At 39.7% G+C, this 14,754-nt stretch overlaps 1 protein-coding gene across 5 annotated transcripts in view; it reads right to left on the bottom strand.

Moving 5' to 3' along the window:
* The window catches only part of SNTG2 (syntrophin gamma 2), a 378,883-nt gene that overhangs the window by 282,752 nt on the left and 81,377 nt on the right, over positions 1-14,754 (bottom strand). The gene's annotated exons all lie outside the window — the stretch shown is intronic.

The raw sequence follows: 14,754 nt of genomic DNA, 5'->3' as shown, positions 1-14,754 counted from the left end.
ATTAACCAATTCCTTGGCATGAAGAAGAATGAACTCCTAGTCCCCTGAAGATGCTCCAGCCACAGCCCAGGTGTGGGCAGCCTCTCTCCTTGGGTGGGAACAACTGAGGCCTGATGCTTAGGGATGCAGGAGAAAGGGCCAATTTCCACCACCTGACAAGGTGGCAGGGCACCCCCGAGCCGCACCACGGAAAACAACCAAAGGTTCAGGCCCGCTCATCTGAATCAGGGTGGCAAGGGCACAGGTCCGCAGTGCCCCAGCAGACATGTGCAGGTGGCAGGTGCAGTGCCTCTCATGCTGGTGCAGCACTTAGAGGGCTGTACAAACAAGAAGGGCAAGACATGCAGGTTAAATCCCTGTAATCCTGCACCTCACAGGGCCTGCACCTCAGAGGAAGGAGGGAACACGAGGTCTCCCACTCCCACTCATATGGAAGCAAGAGGGGGCAGGAGGAAGGAGGGAGGGAGGAGAGGAGGAGACAAAGGGAGGGAGGAAGGGAGAAGAGGAGGTGAGAAGGAGGGACCATGGAAACAGAATTACCTGAAAGGAAGTCATCAGCTCAAAAAAGAATGGAGAAAAAGGCTAAGGAAGGTGAATGCGGGTTAAAGTAATCAGAACCAAAGCCACAACAAAATGCAATACAATCAAATGAAAACAATCAAGAACCAGAGTCACCACATGGAGGCCTAAGTGCATCACACAAATGAGGTGGGAAATGGTGATATGGAGAGGACAGAGGACGACAGAGATGTACGCCAAGTGAACATGACCTGGACACCTAGCATGTAACTCATGTTTCCAAAGTGGAAAAAAATAAAAAGGCATAGAAATAATACTCCTGTAAACAACTGCATTTCCGTGAAACTGACATCTGCCATCAAGGGGACACAACTTAGCTGCGAAGGGGTGGGGGGTGGCGGGGATGGAGTGATACTGATCAACATCAACACCAGAACACATCCTCCTGGAGTAGCTAGATCTTAAGAATAAAGGAACAATAAAATTATATGATTTTAAAGTTTACAGTAATTATGTAAAATTGATATTTCTGCCAAAATAATTTTCATCTTCAATAAAAACAACTTTTAATGCATTTCTAGAATCATAGCATATAATGAAAAATTCGGGAATTAAAAATAAGCCTGCTTACCTAGATTTCAGAAGCATGAACAGATCAACACTGATCTGAACAGCACAGTGAAGGGACGGAAGCTGACTGATGTCTGTTGAACCCTGTGCTCACCAACAGCAGAGCACTTTCCTTCCTACGTGGACAAAACGCAGGATCATAAAGAAAACCTCAAAAATCTCAAAAGACTGAAGTCAGAGTATGTTATTTTCACATATGTGGCAATGGAAAACTACCAGAAAAAGATCACAGAAAATCTCCTCTCCTGAAAAGTTCTGCAACATACTCACAAATCACCATAGATCCAGGAGGGGACTCGCAGTGGAAATTGGAACATGTTTTGAACAGATGATGAACTTACGACTTTCGAAACATGTGAAGTGCAGCTGCAACTGAATAATTTGCAGCTGGAATGCATGCAGAAACTAAGGGTGAAAATCAGTGACCTCATCCCAGAGTAGGCCACCCAGCATTCAGGTCCACCACCTGTGTCTGTCAATAAAGTTTTATTGGAACGCAGCCACAGCCCTTCACCTGCTTCCATGCAAGGATGGCAGAGTTGAGTGTCTGTCTGTAAAGGACGACATGGCCAGTGAGCCTAAGACACCATGTGGCTTTCAAAACACTTTGGAGACCTCTGATTTCAGTTTCCAAAAACAAAGCAAGAAAAAGGAAAGAGAATAAAGGAAATAAGAGCAGAAATACATGAAATAGAAGACAAATCAACTAATTGAACAAAGCCAAAGAACAGTTCTCTGGAAGAAATGAGAAACAAGGAGAGAACACACAGAAGCAGCAAGATGAGGAAAGGAAGGGGGAAGCCACTATGAGTCCCGCAGATATGAAAAGTACACAAGAAAATAGCAAGAATGTTTTACCTTACAGTTTGTGATTTGTGTACAAAGGATGAACTCTTTAAAACACGCAATTTACTAAAACAGATATATTAAATAAAAATATAAAATATTCCCGTATGTAACTTAAAAGTTGAATTTAGTATTAAAATTATTTCACAAAGTAAACTCTGGGTCCAGTGAATTCCTCTAAATATTTTATAAGTAACATGGATACTATACAAACTTTTCCAAAGAATAGAAAAACAATGACTCCCAGTAAACTCATTTATACAACCAACCTAAGCTGCAGACCAGAACCTAACAAGAAGGTTATAATAAAGTAAAATTACATATCAATTACCCTCATGAATATAAATGAAAAAATCCTAAATAAAATATTCTGAAATCTAATCCAAAAATACAAAAAGCGAAATACTTCTAAAGCAACTACAATAAAAAATGTAAGGGTAGTTTACCATTTGAAAATCGGTGTAATTCATAACATGGAACAGTTCTCTATGTGTATAATAAAATATCCAACAACCAACAGCCTCTGACTGCCAGGATTCTGGGAGAGCCCAGCTGAGTGCTTCTGGCTCCAGGTCCTGCACAGGCTGCAGCCCAGTTGCTGGGGGTGCTGCCGTCTTTGAAGGCTCAAGTGTGGCTGGTAGATCTGCTTCCAGATCTCTCCTGTGGTGGCTCCTGGAGGCTTTAGTGTTTTACCACATGGGCCTCTCCAGTGGGTAGTTCACAACATGGCATATACTGGAAAGAATGATCCAGGAGGAAAAATGCTTGCCCCCAGCACAGAAGCTGCTGACTTTATAGCCCACTATCAGGAATGGCACATCATCAGATATGTGACACACCATGACACAGAGGCCACCCCGAGTACAACAGATGGGTTATACAGGGGCGTGAATACCAGGTGCCTTCCTCCAGGCTGGCAACCATACGATATGAACAAATAACTTATATGATCATTGATTAATCTCAAAAACAGTGTTGATAAATGTTGTCACCTAAAGCCTTTTAATAAGAGAACTTCCACAGCTGGTTAGAGACGTCTACAAAAGACTTACAGCACATGTCACACTCAGGGTGAAGCCTTGAAAATTCCTGAGAAAAGGAATGAGGAAAGGGTGCTCAACAGCACCACTTCAATATGGCATGGTACTGCAGCTCCCAGCCAATACAATAATAAAGCAAACAGGAAGGGAGGAAGGGAGGAAGGCAGGAAGGCAGGAAGGGATGGAGGGAAGCAGGGAGGTAGGGAGGTAGGGAGGAAGGAAGGGGGAGAGAGGGGGGGAAGGAAATGTGTAAACATTGGAAAGAAAAAATTAAACTAGCATTTTTCATAGATGATATTGTTGAGCATGGAGATAATCTGAAAGTATCTACGCATATGGTATGAAAATAGATGAGCAATTAACCTTTGAAATTAATAAAAATATCAGTTTATTATGTCAATATTTTTAAAGTATGTCTCAACATATCAGCAACAAATAATAGTTGAAATAAAAACATGCAATTTACAGTAGCATTAAATATACCTAGAAATAAATCTAATGAAAGATGTGCAAAATTTCTATGATAAAAACTATAAAACATTATTGGGAGGAATTTAAGAAGACCTAAATGAATTACAGACTAGATCCTGTTTATGGATTTGATGAATTATTTTCAAGTTATCACTTCTCCCCTAAGTAATCTACATATTCAAAACAATAATTGTTATTGAAAGCTGTTTAATAATAATCCTAGAATGAGTCATAGAAATTGATAAAGGGGCTCTAAATTTTAGACAGAAATGCAGAGGGCCAACTATAATCAAGGAAATCCTGGAAGAAAACAAGTTTAAGATTCATATTGCCAGATATCAGGAACTATTACAAACTTAGATCAATTCAATCAAAAGAAAATTTGCTCAAGGAAACTAGCCCAATGGAGTACAGGGAATACGAAGTCCAAAAAAAAAAAAAAAAAAAAAAAATCCACACACACAACTCCACATTTGTGATAAATGTGGTATTACAGTCAAGTTTGGAAAGAATAATCTCTACAATAAATAGGAAGAAAACTAAACTTTGAACCCTAATTCAGAGCATACAGAAGAAAAACTAGCTGGAATTTTGATCTAAATTTAAAAGGTAAATCAATAAAGTGTTTAAAAGAAAACAAATGAAACTAATTTCATGACTCTGGAGTAAAGATTTCTTGAAAAGAAGGGGAAAAGTTGTCACTGTAAATTAGCAACTGATAAACTAAGTCTACATTAAAAGGAAAAAAATTCTTTTCAATAAGTATTACCAAGAGAGTAAAAGGGAATCCATAGAGTGAAAGATGTTTGTGTCTCATACGTCTGATAAAGACTCATACATATAACATGTAAAGAACTCCTAAATCAGTAAAAATAAAAACAAAAAACAACCCAGGAGAAACACTGGCAAGGACCCAAGTATGCAATTGAAAAAAAGAGAATAACACAATCCTGTTTCAAAGTGTGCAAAGATCTGAATAGATTTCTCATCAAATGATTCGTAAAGATGGCAGATAGGCATATGAGAAGATACTCAATAACATATGTCACTGGGGAACTGCCAATTAAAACAGCAATGGGATTCTAGCACACACCAATTAGAAGGGCTGGAATTCAAAACACTGACAACACCAAATGCTGGTGAAGATGAAGAGCAACAGGAACTCTCATTCATTGCTGGTGAGAATGCAAAATGGTGCGGCCATGTTGGAAGACAGTGTGGCAGTCTCTCACAAACCTAAACACAGTTTCACCATATCATCCAGCAGCCATGCTTTTTGCTATTTACCCAAAGGAGCTGAAAACATGTCCACACAAAAGCCTGCACAGGAATGTTTATAGCAGCTTTATTCACAATTGCAAAAACTTGGAATCAACCAATATGAAGGTGAATGAAGAAACAATCAGTGATTTATCCAGACAATATGATTTAGCATTAAAACAGAAGGAGAGTAAGCCACATAAAGACACGAACAAAGCTTAAATTCACGTTAGTAAGTGAAAGAGCCAGTCTGTAAAGGCTCCATATTGTGTGAGTCCAACTGTCTGACCTGGAAAAGGCACACTATGGAGATAGTTAAGAGATCAGTGGCTGTCAGGGCAGGTGGAGCACTGAAATTTTAGGGCAGTGAAGTGACTCTGTATGAAACTATAATGGTGGATACCTGCCTGTCATTACAGATTTGTCCAGACTCACAGATTGTACAATACCCAGAGTGCACCCTCGTCTGAACTCCAGACTTGGGTGACAATGACTTGTCAATGGAGGTTCATTGATTATAACAAAAGAAGCTTCTGGTGTGAGAAGCTGATAGTGCGGGGGGCTGTGTGGGGAAGGCGAACTGGGAGTACACAGGAAATCTCTATATTTTATGTCCCATTTTGCTGTAAACCTAAAACTCTATAAAAAATAAAGTATCTTAAAATGTATAATACTCAAAAAGGCTACGTGAATGACTGATGACAAATAGAAAGGTGCTCAGCATGATTTAATCAGCAGAGAACGCAAACCAGATCCACAATAAAACATTACCTCACAAAAGAATGAACAAAATCAAAGAGGGTGAATGAATATCAAGGTTTACAGAAGGTGTGGTACAGTCACAATTCTCATTTACAATTTCTGGGTTTATGATGGTGCAACCACTTTGGAAAACTGCTCGTCAGTTTCTACAAAAGCTGAACATGTGCATACTCAAGCTGCAATTCCACTCTCAGGTTTTCACCCAACAGAGCTGCACAAACACGTCCATCTAAAGACATGTGAAAGGATGCTTAAAATGTCATCTACTACAACTGAGACCACATAACAGCACCAGTATCCAGCAACAAGTAGAACAGACAAGTGTTGGCATCCTCACACAGTGAATACAATATACAAAGTGCAACTACAAGCAAAGTGTGGATATACACCATGAAATATTATGTGAGATATATGTGTGTGTGTGTGTATCTATCTGTCTACGGAGAGAGTTTGGAATCAGGGAAAATTATCATAGTGAAGTTAGAAGTCATTCACTAATTCACTCTTGACTGGTAGTGACTGACCAGACGTCGGGGTGTGAGTGCTGGAAGTCAGGGTATGAGTGCTGGCCACATGAGGTCTTAGTGAAAATTCATTGAGCTATTCATACGATTTGGACACTTTTCCCTTTGCATATTGTATATCAGTAAAGCATTGATTAAATAATGCATGTGTATACAAAAAGTAGGCATTTTGTAGAAATATATCAATAGAAAGAGACAAAGTGAATGATTATGAGGTGAAGGAAATAATCGAAGTAGGGATGAAGATTATAAGGAATAAATTTATACATTAAAATAAAGAACATTAAAATGTTCAGAAGTAAAAAAAATTAAAAATCTAAATATATGGAGAAATAATTATGATAAAAATTTCCTTGCAAAGTAGGTATAGGAATTTCCTATATATGTCGAAGAGCACCTGGTTAAAACCCCTGCAATAAACATTACTCTAAGTGGTGACACTTTAAAATCTCTGCTTTTATGCTGGCATTCAGCATTTTTTGTGTGTGTACCTTAGTCTACCATAAGATTTAAAAAAAAGTGTCAAGCTGAGATACGCAGCCAGCACTTGAATGGGAGAGGAGCCCCTGCACTCAGATCACTGAAAGGGAGAGGGCTGCAAACCTGAGGAAACGAAGAGGAACCACCAAGTGGCTGAGCAAGAACCCACCAATCAGCAATGACACTTAATCGCCACCTACTGGACTGAAGCCCAAACTGCAATACCAAAATACTTGGTGAATTTACTCCCATGTGAAACAAAAGGCAAGAGGTCAACTACAAATGAAGACCCAGCACTAAGCCTTGGCCCTCTGAAAACATCCAGAAACGAAGTCAACTGACAATACTCAAATTACACCACACAGTTGTAGTCAGCACACATCTCACCACATGGATGAGAAAGAACCAGCACAAGAACTCTGGCAACCCTAAAAGCCAAAGTGTATTCTTGCCTCTAAAGCCCCACATGAGATTTCCCAGCAATGGTTCTTAACCAGAATGAAATGGCTGAAATGACAGAAGTAGAATTCAAATCTGGATGGCAAGGAAGATCATCAGGATTCAGGAGAAAGTTGAAGCCCAAGCCAAAGAATTTATGGAATCCAGCAAAACTATCCAAGAGATTAGAGGTGAAATACCCATTTTAAAAAAGAACCAAACTGATCTGATCAAGCTGAAAAACTCACTACAAGAATTTCACAACACAATCCAGGGTATTAACAGCAGAATATACCAAGCTGGGGAACAAATCCCAGACCTCGAAGACCAGTTCTTTGAATTAACACAGTGAGACCAAAATAAAGAAAAAAACTGAAGAACATCTCCAAGGAATATGAGACTATGTAAAGAGACAAAACCTATGAATGACTGGCATTCCTGAAAGAGAAGAAAAGAGAACAAGCAACTTTGAAAACATATTGAAGGAAAATAACAACAAAAATTTCTCCATTCTCGCTGGAAAGGTCAACATTCAAATTTAGGAAATTCAGAGAACCCCTGAGAGATACTATAAAAGATCACCAACTCCAAAGACATATAGTCATCAGATTCTCCAAGGTCAATACAAAAGAAAAAATGTTAAATGCAGAGAGAGAGAAGGGGAAGATCCCCTACGAAGGGAATCTCATCAGGCTAACAGCAGACCTTTCAGCAGTAGCCCTACAAGTAAGAAGAGACTGGGGACCTATATTCAACATCATTAGAAAAAATAAATTACAACCAAAAATTTCATATCCAGCAAAACTAAGCTTCATAAGTGAAGGGGAAATAAAATCCTTTTCAGAAAAGCAAATGCTAAGGGAATTTGTTACCACCAGACCTACTTTACAAGAGGTCCTTAAAAAAGTACAAAACATGGAAACAAAAGGTTGTTACTGGCCACCACAAAAACACACTGAAATACATAGACCACTGAACTATAAAGCAACTATTCAATAAAATCTACATAACAACTACCTAATAACACGATGACAGGATCAAACCAGCACATATCAATATCAAACCTCAATGTAAACAGGCTAATATTCCATTAAAAATGCACAGAGTGGCAAGTTGGATAAAAGCAACACCCAAACAAATGCAGTCTTCAAGAAACCCATCTCACATTCAAGGACATCCAGAGGCTCAGAGTAAATGAATATAGAAAGATCTATGAAGCAAGCAGAAAACTTCAGGGTTTTCTAATTTCAGACAAAGCAGACTTTAAAATAACAATGATCAAAAAGTTACAAGAAGGGCATTACATAATAATGAAGGGTTAAATTCAGTAAAATGACTTAACTACCTAAATATATATATATGTATGTATGTATATATATGTACCCAATACTCAAGGACCCAGATTCATAAAATAAGTTCTTAGAGTCTCACAGAGAGGCTCAGATAACTACAGAGTAATAGTGGGATATTTTCAACACCCCACTGACAGTGTTAGATCAATGAGGCAGAATACTAACAAATATATTCAGGATTAAACTCAACACTTGACCAAACAGACATCTACAAAACACTTCACACAACAACAAAAATACATTCTCCTCATATGGACATGGCACAGACTCTAACCACATGTTCAGCCTTAAGGCAATTCTCAACAAATTCAAAAAACCTGAATCATACCATCCACACTCTCATATTACAGCACAATAAAAGTAGAAATCAATATAAACAAGATGTCTCAAAATCATACACTTACACTGAAATTTAAAAATCTGCCCCTGAATGGCTTTTGGGCGAATAATGAAATTAAGTCAGAAATCAAGAAATCCCTTGAAACTAATGAAAACTAAGATATAACATACTAGAATCAGGCACAAAGCTAAAGCAGTGTGAAGACCAAAGCTTATGGTGCCAAACACCCAAATCAAAAAGTTAGAAAGATCTCACAGTAAGAACCTAATATCATACCTAGAAAAACAAAAAAAGAAAGAGCAAACAAGCCCCAAAGCTAGCAGGAAAAAAGAAGCAAAATCAGAGCTGAACTGAATGAAACTGAGATGTGAAAATCCATAGGAGATCAATGAAACCAAAAGTTGTGTTTATAAATAAATAAAGTTGTTAGACCACTAGATAGACTAATAAAGAAGTAAGAGAGAAGACCCAAACACACACAATCAGAAATGACTAAGGGGACATTACCACTATCTCCACAGAAATACAAAAAACCCTTCAAAACTGCTACGAACACCTCTATGCACACAAACTAGAAAACCCTGAAGAAATCAGTACATTCCTGGAAACATGCAACCTATCAAGATTGAACCAGGAAGAAACTGAAACCCTGAACAGACCAATATTAGGTTCCAAAATTGGATTCGTATTAATAATTAAGAAAAAAAAAAAAAACACTGACCAGAAAAAGCACTGGATAAGAAATATTCACAGCCTACTTGTAACAGATGTATAAATAAGAGCTGGTACCAATCCTATGGAAACTATTCCAAAAAATTGAGGAGGAGGGATTCCTAACTCATATTGTGAAGCCAACATCATACCAAAACCTCTCAGTGACACAACAACAACAAAAAGAAAACGTCATGCCAATATCCCTGATGAACACAGATGAAAAAATCCCCAACAAAATACTAGCAAACTAAATCCAGCAGCACATTAAAAAAGTAATACACCACTATCAAGTAGGCTTTATCCCTGGGATGCAAGGCTGGTTCAACACGTGCAAATAAATCGATATAATTCATCACATGAAGATAACTGAAAACAAAAGGCATATAATCATCTCAATAAACAAATAAAAAGCTTTCAATAAAATTCAACATCTTTGCATGTTAAAAACCCTCAACAAACTAGGCATTGAAGGAAATTGTCCCAGAATATAAGAACCATCTATGACGAAACCACAGCCAACAACACACTGAATGAGCAAAAGCCAGAAGCATTTCCCTTGAGAAGTAGAACAAGTCAAGGATGCCCCTCTCACCACTCCTTTCAACACAGTACTAGAAGTCCTAGCCAAAGCAAACAGGCAAGAGAAAGAAATAGAAGGCTTCCAAGAGTCAACCTGTCTATTTTCACAGATGATATGATTTTATATCTAGAAAATCTCATTGTCTCTGCCCAAAGGCTCCTAGATCTGAGAAACAACTTCAGCCAAGTTTCAGAATACAAAATCAATGCGCAAAATTAGTAGCATTTCTATACAGCATTGTATGTCCAAGCTGAGAACCAAATTCACACCAGCCACAAAAACAATAAAATACCTAGGAATACAGCTAACCAGGGGGATGAAAGCTCCCTACAATAAGAATTACAAAACGCTGCTGAAGGAAATGAGAGATGACACAAACAAATAAAAAAGGATTCTATACTCATGGATAAGAAGGATCACTATTGTTAAAATGTCCATAACTGCCCAAAGCAATCTACAGATTCAGTGTTATTCTCATCAAACTACCAATGATATTTTTCACAGAATTAGAAAAACCAATTATAAAATTCATAGGAAACCAAATAGAGCCTAAATAGCCAAAGCAATTGTAAGCAAGAAGAACAAACCTGGGGGCATCACATGACCTGACTTCTAACTATCCTACATGGTGATAGTAACTAAAATAGCATAGTACTGTTACAAAAACAGACACACAGACCAATGGGACAAATTAGAGAACCCAGAAATAAAGCCATCGACCTATAAGCATCTGCTCTTCAACAAAGTCAACAGTAACAAGCAATGGGGAAAGAACTTCCTATTCAGTAAATGGTGCTGGGATAACTGACTAGCCATATGCAGAAGATTGAAACTGGACCTCTTCCTTTCACCACATACAAAAATCAACTCAAGATGGATTAAAGACTTAAATGTAAAACCTAAAACTATAAAAATCCTAGAAGAAATTTGGAAATAGTATTCTGGACATAGGGCCTAGCAAAGACTTCACTACAAAAACTTCAAATGCAATTGCAACAGAAACAAAATTTGACACATGGGACCTAATTAAGCTAAAGAGTGTCTGCAGGGCAAAAGAAGCTGTCAACAGAGTAAACAGACAACCTATAGAATGGGATAAAATATTTGCAAACTATGTATCCAATGAGGGTAGAATATCCAGAATCCACAGGAAACTTCGACAAACCTAACAAAAGAAACAAACAACCCCATTAAAAATGGGCAAAGGACATGAACAGACACTTCTCAATAAAAGATGTATATGTGGCCAACAAGCATGTGAAACAATGGGCAGCATCACTAATCATTAGAGAAATGCAAATCAAAACCACAGCAAGATACCACCTCACAGCTGTCAGAATGGCTATTATGAAAAAGGTACAAAACAATAGATGCTAGCAAAGTTGCAGAGGAAAGGGTACAGGTACACACTGCTGGTGGGAATCCAAATTAGTTCAGTAACTGTGGAAAGTAGTCTGTAGATTTCTCAAGTAACCAAAATCACATTGCCATTCAACCCAGCAATCCTATTATCAGGTATATACACAAGGGAAGGGAAATCATTCCACCATAAAGACATAAGCATGTCTATACTTAGCCCAGCACTATACACAATGGCAAAGACGTGAAATTAGCCTAGATGCCCATCAACAGTGGAGCAGATAATGTGGTCCATATACACCATGGAATACTATGCAGTCATGAAAATGATGAAATCCTGTGATGAAGCCACATGGATGGAGCTGGAGGCCATTATCCTAAGTGAATTAACACAGGAACAGAAAACCAAACACTGGATATTCTCATTTGCAAGTGGGAGCTAATTACTGAGTACATATGGACACAAAGAAGGGAACAATAGGCATGGGTCTTACTTGAGGGTGGAGTGCGAGAAAGGTAAGAATCAAAGCCTACCTACCGAGTACTATTATTACCTGGGTGACAAAACAAACTGCACACCAAACCCCCGTGACACAAAACTTACCCCTCTAACATACCTGCACACGTACCCCCGAACCTAAAATAAAAGTTGGGAAGAAAAGAAAGAAGATCATTAAAGAAATACTAGTTAAACTGAGAAATATTTGTGAATAAGAAGATACAATAAAATGATGGCAAATGTCCCAAAATTGATCGATACAATGTAATTACAATCAAAGTATGAATTAATTTGAAACTTGACAAAAAAGGTGCTAAAATTTAAGGAAATATAAAGTCCCATGAGGAGCTAATCCACCATTTTAAAAAAGAAAATTTGATATCTGTCATTAGTTCTAATATGTATTCATAATTCAGCATCTGTGAAATCAAGTTCTATCTTACAATAGATGTTTCAAATTTCATTTGTAGCCTTAGTTCTTTGCAGTGTTACATAAAATAAAGGTGTATGAAAATGTAAATGGCATCTTAGAACTGAAGAAATATGGTATTATTAAGTCATAATAACTGGAACTCTGGAAAAAAGATGGTGCAGGCTTAGAAAATCAACCAAAAGAACAGAACAGAGGGCCCCGAATCAGCCTCACAATTCCAAGGAGACTCGATCTTGACAGGTACTGCTGACGGCTAGTGTGTTAGGCTGTTCTTGCCTTGCTGTAAAGAAATATCTGAGACTGGGTAGTTTATGAGGAAAAGAAGTTAACCGGCCCACAGCTCTGCAGGCTGTGCTTGGTGCCGGGCTTCTGGGGAGGCCTCAGGGAGCTCTGACTCACAGCAGAAGGTGAAGGCAGAGCAGGAGCAAGAGAGAGACAGTGGGAGGGGAGGTGCTGCTCACGTTTACTCAACCAGATCTCGTGAGAACTCACTCACTCCCAGGAGGACAGCACCAAGCCACGAAGAATCCGTGCCCGTGACCCAAACACCTGTCACCAGGCCCCTCCTCCAACACTGCAGATCACAATTCAACCTGAGATGCGGCGGGGACCAATATCCAACTATATCGGCTAGGAATAAAAATGATCTGTACTGGGGTAATTGATTATACACAGGAAACAACAACAACAACAAAAACCAGTAAATTGGATCCTTACTTAAGTCTAGACATATTAAAGACTTTAAGTTGAAAGCTTTTAAAATAATTATCTTCCTGACTGTTGGAGCTTAGCAAAGTTTCCTTGCAGGCAGAAAAACCAAACACCATGTGGTAAAGGCTGACAAATCCAACTACGGTTAACTGTACTTTACACTAAGCACCGCGCTGAGAGCAACACAAACGAAACTGCAGGTGCAGTTTAAAATCACACTGTCTGCAGCGCACACAGTCAGCGTGAATTCGCCTTAGAAAGTACAGGACACGTAACATGCAGCCGGACGGATGCAGAGAGGCCACTTCCCTCCGAAGAGGAATCACACCGCAGCATGTGCCTGACAAAAGGTATTCCCTTTTCTCTGCCAGTCCTGGAATTTAACATTAGCCTCCACCGAAAAGCCGTCGGATTCACTGGACTGAGGGCTTCACTGCTTTCACTGGACAGAGAAAGCAAACTGAACACAAAGCAAACTCAGAAATCAAACGGCTGCTCTGACGGCACAGCCGGGCTCCGTCACACAGGCATATTTTTGAAGCATAATTAACATCAAACCTCAAGGGTGGCAGGACAAGGAGGATTTAGTTATTCTGCTACCTATGCTGTCAGTGTGCGTTTTAGCCTCTTCAGAAATGATGTTTCTTCATCACGTCTTTTGAAATGCTTCATGCCATCAGGTATGATGTTAAGGAAAAATATCTAAATTGGTTTTTGTTTGAAGCATGAAAAAGAGAAATTCCTATTCTAGGAAGCAAAGTTATTCTGTTATCAACAGGTTAATGTGTTTGGTAGATAGATGTGGATTTCAGCAACGGCCGGCAGCAACTCCACCCAGAAGGACCCCTGAACCTTACTGACTTCCCCTGGAGGCCAGAGGATCACAGAGCCTTGGAGCCAGTCAGTGCAAAGGTGGGGCTGGGGAGGGCAACGTGCTGAAAGCAATGGGGGCAGGAAGGAGAAAGCTGGGGAAAGACAGGAAGAGAGAGGGCCATGGGAGCTGGAATCCGAGGAGAGGTTTAGGCCACAGGGAGGCGAGCAGGTGAGGACCAGAGAAGGGGTTCTCAAACTGGGGTCCCCAATGGAATGGCCTGGGAAGCTTCAAAACTCCCCATGCCTGGGTCCTGCCCACGGGGACTCTGGTGTCACTGGGGTGGGGTACAGGATTTTACGCTGCCTGCAGGTGGTTCTGCAGGACAGGGAAATTGACAACAATTGATGGTAAGAGAATGATGCAGGCGTAAGTGGCAGCCACCACGAGGGTGCCTGGAAAGGAGCTACAGGTGAGAACAGAGGCCTGAATGGTCATGTGACCTGCACAGGCCAACCCTGCAACGCAGATCTGGGGTAAGAATAAGGAATGCCTGACCCCAAAGGCCTTCTCTTTCAACTACTGAAGCCCTCTAACAGCCAACTCAATCCCAGAGTGTCCCATCGGCTCAGGGCCAAAAGGAGCCCAGAGGTTCACAGCGTGTGCCCAGGACAGCCGCCAGCCTCCTGTCTGCAGAAAGATGGAGAAGATTAAACAGGTCCCCTGCAACCCTTCCAGAGCAGGGCTGACAGCCCTGAAGTGAGGCTGTGCACACAGCTTCCCAGGGGTGTGATTAGGAGCAGCACTTATATTTTTCCATAATCCAGAAAAAAAGTCAATAAATAGGTCTTTTATGATGTGGCTTTAAAATTTGTAGAGAGCCAAACATCAGTCATGACCACACAGTACCATATCAGTGTCTGATAAAAAGAGATTGATTCTGCCATCCCCCCAAAATTGATGACCCGAAACAAGGAAGACCAGT

This window comes from Chlorocebus sabaeus, chromosome 14, assembly GCF_047675955.1.
Source record: "Chlorocebus sabaeus isolate Y175 chromosome 14, mChlSab1.0.hap1, whole genome shotgun sequence".
Classification (NCBI taxonomy): domain Eukaryota; kingdom Metazoa; phylum Chordata; class Mammalia; order Primates; family Cercopithecidae; genus Chlorocebus; species Chlorocebus sabaeus.
Note: the sequence above shows the minus strand (reverse complement) of the source record. Positions and strands in the feature narration are given on the sequence as shown.